Genomic DNA, 9,383 nt, shown 5'->3' with positions numbered 1-9,383 from the left:
GAAAGAAGAATGGAGCTGGAGGAATCAAGCTTCCTGACTTCAGGTTATACTACAAAGCTACAGTCATCAAGACAGTATGGTACTGGCACAAAAACAGAAATATAGACCAATGGAACAAGATAGAAAGCCCAGAAATAAACCCATGCACCTATGGGTACCTTATTTTTGACAAAGGAGGCAAGAATATACAATGGGGCAAAGACAGCCTCTTCAATAAATGGTGCAGGGAAAACTGGACAGCTACATGTAAAAGAATGAAATTAGAACACTTCCTAACACCATACACAAAGAGACTCAAAATAGATTAAAGACCTAAATGTAAGACCAAAAACTATAAAACTCTTAGAGGAAAACATAGGCAGAACACTCTATGACATAAATCAAAACAAGATCCTCTATGACCCACCTCCTAGAGAAATGGAAATAAAAGCAAAAGTAAATGAGTGGGACCTGGTAAACTTAAAAGCTTTTGCACAGCAAAGGAAACTATAAGCAACGTGAAAAGACAACCCTCAGAATAGGAGGAAATAATAGCAAATGAAACAACTGACAAAGGATTAATTTCCAAAATATGTAAGCAGCTCACACAACTCAATACCAGAAAAACAAACAACCCAATCAAAAAGTGAGGAAAAAAACCTCAACAGACGTTTCTCCAAAGAAGACATACAGATGGCTAACAAACACATGAAAAGATGCTCAACATTGCTCATTATTAAAGAAATGCAAATCAAAACTACAATGAAATATCACCTCACACCAGTCAGAATGGCCCTCATCAAAAAGTCTACAAACGATAAATGCTGGAGAGGGTGTGGAGAAAAGGGAACACTCTTGCACTGTTGGTGGGAGTGTAAATTGATACAGCCACTATGGAAGATGGTATGGAGATTCCTTTAAAAACTAGGAATAAAACCACCATATGACCCAGCAATCCCACTCCTAGGCATATACCCTGAGGAAACCAAAACTGAAAGAGACACATGTATCTCATTGTTCATTGCAGCACTATTTACAATAGCTCAAACATGGAAGCAACCTAGATATCCATCAACAGATGAGTGGATAAAGAAGTCGTGGTATATATACACAATGGAGTATTACTCAGCCATAAAAAGGAACGCATTTGAGTCATTCTAATGAGGTGGATGAACCTAGAACCTATTATACAGAATGAAGTGAGTCAGAAGGAAAAAGATAAATACCATATTCTAACACATATATATGGAATCCAGAAAAATGGTACTGAAGAATTTACTTACAGGGCAACAATGGAGAAACAGACATAGAGAACAGACTTATGGACATGGGGAGAGGGTGAGATATATGGAGAGAGTAACATGGAAACTTACATGACCATATGTAAAATAGATAGCCAACGGGAATTTGCTGTTTGGCTCAGGCAACTCAAACAGGGGCTCTGTATCAACCTAGAGGGAGGGGGTGGGGAGGGAGATGGGAGGGAGCTTTGAAAGGAAGGGGATAGATGTATACTTAAAGCTGACTCATGTTGAGGTTTGACAGAAAACAGCAAAATTCTGTAAAGCAATTATCCTTCAATAAAAACTAAATTAATTAAAAAAAAAAAAAAAGAAAGGTGAAAGTGGGAGTCCCCTGGTTAAGATTTGGGGCTTTCATTTCTGTGGTCTAGGTTCAATCGTTGGTCAGGGAATTGAGACCCCACAAGCTATATGGTGTGGCCGAAAAAAGGAGCGTGCGTGTGAAAGATAAAGAAAAGGTGACGAAGGGCTGATGCCACTGAGGCATGAAGACCACACAGAAGTGTTTCTGAGAGAGAAAGCAGGTGGCCACACTGTGTTAAGAGAGAGATTGTGAGAGTTAAAGGTGTGTCATGAACAGCCCTACTTTCTCCAATTGTACCGCTCTCAGCCGTGTTGGTTATCTGTACTCAGAATTCTCTTACTTGAAGAGTAAAAATATTAATGTGCTAGAGGAAAAAAATCTCCTATGAACCAGGAAACCGTCCACATCATAACAAACTAATCCATGATACAGAAGCACAGGTGGAAAAACATATTCTTCACAAAGAATTCAGAGTAGAAAAAAGAAAACATTTTACAATATATTTTATGAGACTAGCTCATAACTAGGACAAGAAACAAAATCTATAGCCAAACTAAGGAGCACAAATATAAAAATCCTTATCAAAACATTTGCAAGCTGAAGAACATAAAAACATCATAATCAAGTCTGGTTTGTTCCAGAAATGCACTTTAGCAGATTAATGACTTAGGAAATTACTAATGTAATTCACTGCATTAACAGATTAAAGGAAAAAACATGATTATCTAAATGGATGCAGAAAAAGCACTTGAGAACATCCAATATTCATTCATAATTTTAAAAAAAACTTAGCAGTCTAAGGATCTTCTTTAAACTGGTAAAATCATTTACCAATAGCCTCCAGAAAATATTGTATTCAGTGACGAGTCACTTCAAGTATTTATTTCCTTTAAAACCAGAAAAAAAAACCAATAATATAGTTGATTCTTAACAATATAGGGTTTAGGGATGATGACCCCCTTCACATTAAAAAAAATTATCTATGTATAAATTTATGGTTAACCACTGATCTTAATCAACAGATTCAACCAACCCCAGATTGTGTAGTTCTGTAGTATGAATTCATTGAAAAATATTCTGTATGAATGAACCCACGCAGTTCAGAACTGTGTTGTTGAAGGGTCAACTGTAATTCCAATTATCACTCACATTAGAGGGCACTAGTCAGTGCAAGAAAAATAAGCATAGTAATTGAATTTTAAAAATATGATTCTCATCATTTACAGATATGATGGCCTACTGTATTTATTCAGGGTTCTCCAGAGAAACAGAACATGAGTATATTAGAAGGATAGGGCTCATGGGATTACGGAGGCTGAAAAGTCTCAAGATCTACAATCAACAAGCTGGAGGGCCAGGAGAGCTTATGGTGTAGTTTCAGTTTGATTCCAAAGGTCTGAGAACTGGGAGAGCCCATAACATAAATTCCAGAATAAAAGCAGGCGTCTCAAGATCCAAAAAGAGCCCAGGTTTCAGTTTGAATCTGAAGTCAGGGAAAGACCAACATTCCAGCTTAAGACAGTCAGGCAGAATTTGCATGTTCCATGAGAGAATCAGCCTTTTTCTTCTATTTTGGCTTTCATTTGACCGAGTGAGACCCACTTCTATCCTGTAGGGTAATCTGCTCTACTCGGTCTGCCAATGCAAATGTTTATCTCATTTAGAAACATCCTTACAGCCATACCCAGGACAATGTTTGACCAAATTACAGGGCCCTCTATGGCCTATTCAAATTGAATCAATAAATTAAACACACTTTGTCAACTTGGCCCCCATATCCACCTCTTTAAACCATGCCCAGTCTCTAAATAAAAACAGTTCAGTTCAGTCACTCAGTCATGTCTGACTCTTTGCGACCCCATGGACTGCAGTACGCCAGGCTTCCCTGTCCATCACCAGCTCCCAGAGCTTGCTCAGACTCATATCCATTTAGTCGGTGATGCCATCCAACCATCTCTTCCTCTGTTGTCCCCTTCTCCTCCTGCCCTCAGTCTTTCCCACCATCAGGGTCTTTTCCAAGGAATCAGTTGTCCACATCAGGTGGCCAAAATATTGGAGTTTCAGCTTCAGCATCAGTCCTTCCAATGAATATTCAGGACTGATTTCCTTTAGGATGGACTGGTTGGATCTCTTTACTGTCTAAGGAACTCTCAAGAGTCTTCTCCAATACCATAGTTCAAAAGCATCAATTTTTCAGTGCTCAGCTTTCTTTATAGTCCAACTCTCACATCCATACAAAACTACTGGAAAAAACATAGCTTTGACTAGATGGACCTTTGTTGGCAGAGTAATGTCTCTGCTTTTTAATATGCTGTCTAGGTTGTCATAACTTTTCTTTCAAGGAGCAAGTGTCTTTTAATTTCATGGCTGCAGTCACCATCTGCAGTGATTTTGGAGCCCCCTCAAAATAAAGTTTGTCATTGTTTTCATTGTTTCCCCATCTATTTGGGAAAAATACTGGGGAAAATAAAGACAGTAACAAGGTCAAACTTCCTCCATGATCCAACATGATACAACTACCCTGCCTACAATTAACAACTCACTGACTTTATTTCCCCTCAAAATAAAGTTTGTCATTGTTTTCATTGTTTCCCCATCTATTTGGGAAAAATACTGGGGAAAATAAAGACAGTAACAAGGTCAAACTTTCTCCATGATCCAACATGATACAACTACCCTGCCTACAGTTAAAAACTCACTGACTTCTTTCCCAGAAGAGTAAGGTCCTTGAGTGATGTTTACTCTTCTTGATATTTTGTAGCTTAAATACTATGTTGTAATGTTAAAAATACTTAAATACCATAATATAAAATCAATACATCTTGTGTTACATGATAAGAGCATTAGATAAGGAAGAAGAAATTTCATAACCAAAACATTAACTCAATATTAAAGTCATTTCTGTAACTGTTCACTTGGTCGTAGCTGGTATTTATAACCATCTTCCAATAGCATTTTGTTTTCCCTTTGCTGTCAAGAAACACCGCAGCTGATAACAGTTCCTGACTTGGTTAGGTGACCTGGACCTTTATTCCTAAAGGGTCTGGGCCATTAGTAATCCTGCCTGGATTGGGTTGTTGTAGTTTTCCACTGACCTTAATTGCAGGGCATGGTAATACAAAAGACATCCTAAGGGATCTCCTGAATTCCAGACATATTCTTCCTTAAGTCCACTGTAAGCAACGGTTTAATTTCACCTTGGTAGTCAGGATCAATCACCCGAGCCAACATCATAACCCTTCTTCGCCTGATGATTCAGAGGCATGAGGAACTCAAAGTGGCCATCTTTACTTCCAGTTCAGTGGAATCATTGTTGTATCTCCTGGTGGAAATTTTCAGCCCTCTGGAACAAAGACCTCTAGTCCAGCAGAATCTAGTTTGCAGGAACATGAAGCAAAATTTTGCTAGTGGGTTACTTGGGGTTATAATGGGGGGTGCCACTGTTTCTCATTTTCTCCCCTTGATTCCTGGACTTGTGAATTCTGGCTAGGGGAAAATCAGAACTGCATATTGGATGCTGATTCAGGGCATATACAGCCTTGGGGAGAAACTTGCCTTAGCCCTGCAAGGTATTCATCTAGTTGGCAAGGTGACTAGGTCTTTCAAAAGAGCATTCCACTATTCTATCAAGCTGGCTACTTCAGGATTGTGGGAAATACAGTAATAGCAATGAATTCCATGAGCATGGATATATTGCCACACTTCATTTGCTGTAAAGTGAGTTCTTTGATCACAAACAATGCTATGTGGAAATACCATAATAGTGGATAAGGCATCAGTCTGCCTGATTACCATGGGAACGGTACCACATCAAGGATTCAGTGTTGGTCTCTAATTGCTGGCAGGTTGGGCATTCAGCAATGGCCATTCACCAGTCGGGTTGGCCTTGGTGAGTGGAAGTCCATGCTGCTGAGCTCACATGTAACTCCCAACTTTGCTACCAGGCAACTTTGTTCATGAGCCCCTGGGTGATAACTGAGATTACTAGAGAAAGATATTGACTGATGTCCACAGAACACAGTGAAGTGAAAGTCGCTCAGTCATGTCCAACTCTTTGTGACCCCATGGACTCTACAGTCCATGGAATTCTCCAGGCCAGAATACTGGAGTGGGTAGCCTTTCCCTTCTCCAGGGGGTCTTCCCAACCCAGGGATCAAACCCAGGTCTCCTGCGTTGCAGGCAGATTCTTTACCAACACATAAGATCATCTTCCACGGGTCACAAAGAGTCAGACATGACTGAGCAACTGAACTGAACTGAAGATTATCTTATGCACTTGATTATTAAAACTCTCCTCTGCTGAGGTCACTCTTTGGTGAGCATTTACATGGACAAATATCTTCACATCTGTTGCTCATTCAGAAATATATCTCTGTGTCTTTCTCCCAGATTTCCTTGTCATCAATTTTCCAGTTTTGTTACAATCATGTTCCTTCCAATTCCCTGACCATCCAGGCAAACCAATGACTACAGTCCATGAATAGGTATATAGTCTCACATCTGGCCTTTTTTTCTCAAGCAAAGTGAACAGCTAGATGCACTGCTCAAAGTTCTGTCTACTGGGAGGATTTTCCTTCACCTAAGTTTTTTTGGGGATGTCCCAGACGGGAGGTGTAGTGCCTCAGCTATCCACCTCCAGTGATGCCCAGGAAGCAGTGGACTTTAGACATGCAGGGTGATGGTGAAGACAGAATAAAGAAGCACTGCAGGATATGGAAGACGAAAATCAGTGAGACATAAAATCCAACAAGAGAAACCATCTCTGATCACCCCTACATCTTTCCATCCCACCCTGCTTGGAAATTCCCCCACTGTCAGTGAGGACTACCAAATCCGACTTTTATGTTTGGTGTCAGAATTTAGGTTCCTGCTCCATTGTTTTTTTTTTTTTTTTTTTTTAATTTCAGAATTTCTTGGAAGGAAAGAGTAAATTTCTGTGGATTTTACTGGTCTCAGCTTTTATGTTCTTTCAGACACTAACAGGACTGCATAGAGGTTTTTTCAACATTACTGTATTGTCTCCTGCAGATGTGTAAGATCACCATTAGAAATGGAAATTACATTCGAGAGCCACTAGACTTCTAGGTGAGGTGATGCAAACATATGAGAGCGAGGTTAATCACACTGTGGAGATATATGTGATACCATTTCCCCTTTTTCTAACTATTTAAATTGAATTTTATAAAAATGTTTAAAATTAAGTGGATGTTAGCTTGAGGTGGAATGGTTTTACTGTAAAAAGTTTCACACTCTGCTGAAATGTTGCAACAAAAGCATAGTGCTCATAACAGTTCAACAACTCATGGCTACTCATTCTTGCCTATTTTCACTCTTCCTCTGAAGCAGGTCAGCATTGAATGCGGTATGGAAAAGCCTGCATGTGTGTTCAATTCTTTGTTTCTTCTCCTTCCCTCTCCCCCTGGGCCCTGCCTCTTCCTCACTCACTCAGCCTCTTTTCTTCAGTATGTGTTCAGATCAGTTCAGTCGCTCAGTTGTGTCCGACTCTTTGTGACCCCATGGACTGCAGCACACCAGGCTTCCCTGTCCATCACCAACTACCGGAGTTTACTCAAACTCATGCCCATTGAGTCGGTGATGCCATCCAACCATCTCATCCTCTGTCATCCCCTTCTCCACCTGCCTTCAATCTTTCCCAGCATCAGAGTCTTTTCCAATGAGTCAATTCTTCACATCAGATGGCCAAAGTATTGGCGTTTCAGCATCAGTCCTTCCAATGAATATTCGGGACTGATTTCCTTTAGGATTGACTGGTTTGATTTCCTTGCATTCCAAGAGATTCTCAAGAGTCTTCTCCAACACTACACTTCAGAAGCATCAATTCTTCAGCACTCAGCTTTCTTTATAGTCCAACTCTCACATCCATACATGACTACTGGAAAAACCATAGCCTTAACTAGATGGACCTTTGTTGACAAACTAATGTCTCTGCTTTTTAATATGCTGTCTAGGTTGGTCATAACTTTCCTTCCAAAGATAAGCGTGTTTTAATTTCATGGCTGCAGCCACCATCTGCAGTGATTTTGGAGCCCAAAAATATAAAGTCTATCACTGTTTCCACTGTTTCCCAATCTATTTGCCATGAAGTGATGGGACCAGATGCCATAATCTTAGTTTTCATGATCAGTATGTATAGCTTGAAGCTAATTTGTACTACTGAATATCTGACTGGAGTCACAGATGCAGAATCTGTATTGTTCTTACTAAACACTTCTAGTGATGCCTGCATATTGTGCAGAGATATCTGCAAACTGGGCCCAAGTTTTCTTTTCCTTTGTCCATTGATGAGAGGGAACTCCTTATGAAGCCATGAGTGCAGGCAGTGAGCGATAAGGCAGTATAGCACGGGTGGGAATCATGGGACCACCGACAGAATAATGGATAAATAAATTGTACTGAAGTCACACAATGTCATCCTAAAGAACAATGAAATTTAAGAACTTCAGTCATACGTATTAAGATAGATGAATGTTCCAAACAAGGTGATGAGCAAAACATAGAACTATGGGAGACTAGCAGATATTTTAGGGAACCATATTTGTAATATTTGTTTTTAAAAAGCAATGGAATAATAAAAAATGAATCTAGGAGAACAGTTATCACTGGTGTGTGTGTGGAGGGGGGTGTTGAGGGTTGGGTTGAGAATGGAGATAACAAAAAATAATGACAATAATAGAATAATAATGTCTATTACTTGTATAGCATTTACAATTTGCCAGTGATCTAAGTGTTTTTTATACTTTAGCTCATTTAATCCTCACAAGTCAATAGGCAGTTACTAGTACTTTCTGTATTCTACAAAGGAGACTAACCATTATACATATATTTCCTAAATTAAAAAAATAAACAAATGAAACCATAGATAAAACATTATTGATATTTAATATCTTAAATATCAACAGTAGAAAAATAGCAGCATAAGTTTGCTTTTGCTTCATTTAAGTTTAAAGTGCAGAGGTAAATTCCAGGAGAAACAAAGGAACACGAAAGATGTGGCACTCCATTTTAAAGAGGAGTTGTGTAGGGCTCTGCCTTTTGATGATAAAACTTTCCCCTCCTATTTTGTGTATATACTATAGGCAAGCATTTTTTTATAGAAAGAATTTACTAAAAAATATAATTAGAATAAAAATATATGACATTTAGCTGGTCTCTGAATGGCTTTTTTATGTTTTCCTCAAAGGCATAAATGACAGAAAATATTGTGATACATGAGTTACAAAAGTATTTTAAAGTTTTGAATATCATGAAAACTTATAAGGAAAATTAAAAGACTAATAAAATATTTGAATGATTCAAAATATGAAAGAAACACAAATGTCTTGTTAAGGAATAAATAAAACAAATAAATAAAATGGCTCTCATAGAAATACAAAATGAATGCATGTCAAAGACTTTATGTAACTTATTAACTTATTCAGGAACAATTAAGATTTTAAAATCAGCTCAAAGGAAAATGCAAAGGATCACAGTTACATTGGAAAATACAGAATACTGAAATAAATTTACAATTAGATGCACAAAGTTTCTATTCATAGGAATGGAGAATCAATTCCCAGACTTATTCTTAATGAGATGGGAATACCAGAATACCAGACCACCTTACCTGCCTCCTGAGAAATCTGTATGTGGGTCAAGAAGCAACTGTTAGAACCAGACAAGGAACAATGAACAGGTTCCAAACTGGGAAAGGAATACATCAAGACTGTATACTGTCACCTTCGTTATTTAACTTCTATGCAGAGTACATCATGAGAAAGGCCGTACTGGATGAAGAACAA

The sequence above is a fragment of the Dama dama genome, chromosome 9 (genome assembly GCF_033118175.1).
Source record: "Dama dama isolate Ldn47 chromosome 9, ASM3311817v1, whole genome shotgun sequence".
Classification (NCBI taxonomy): Eukaryota; Metazoa; Chordata; class Mammalia; order Artiodactyla; family Cervidae; genus Dama; species Dama dama.
This window is presented reverse-complemented; position numbering follows the sequence as displayed.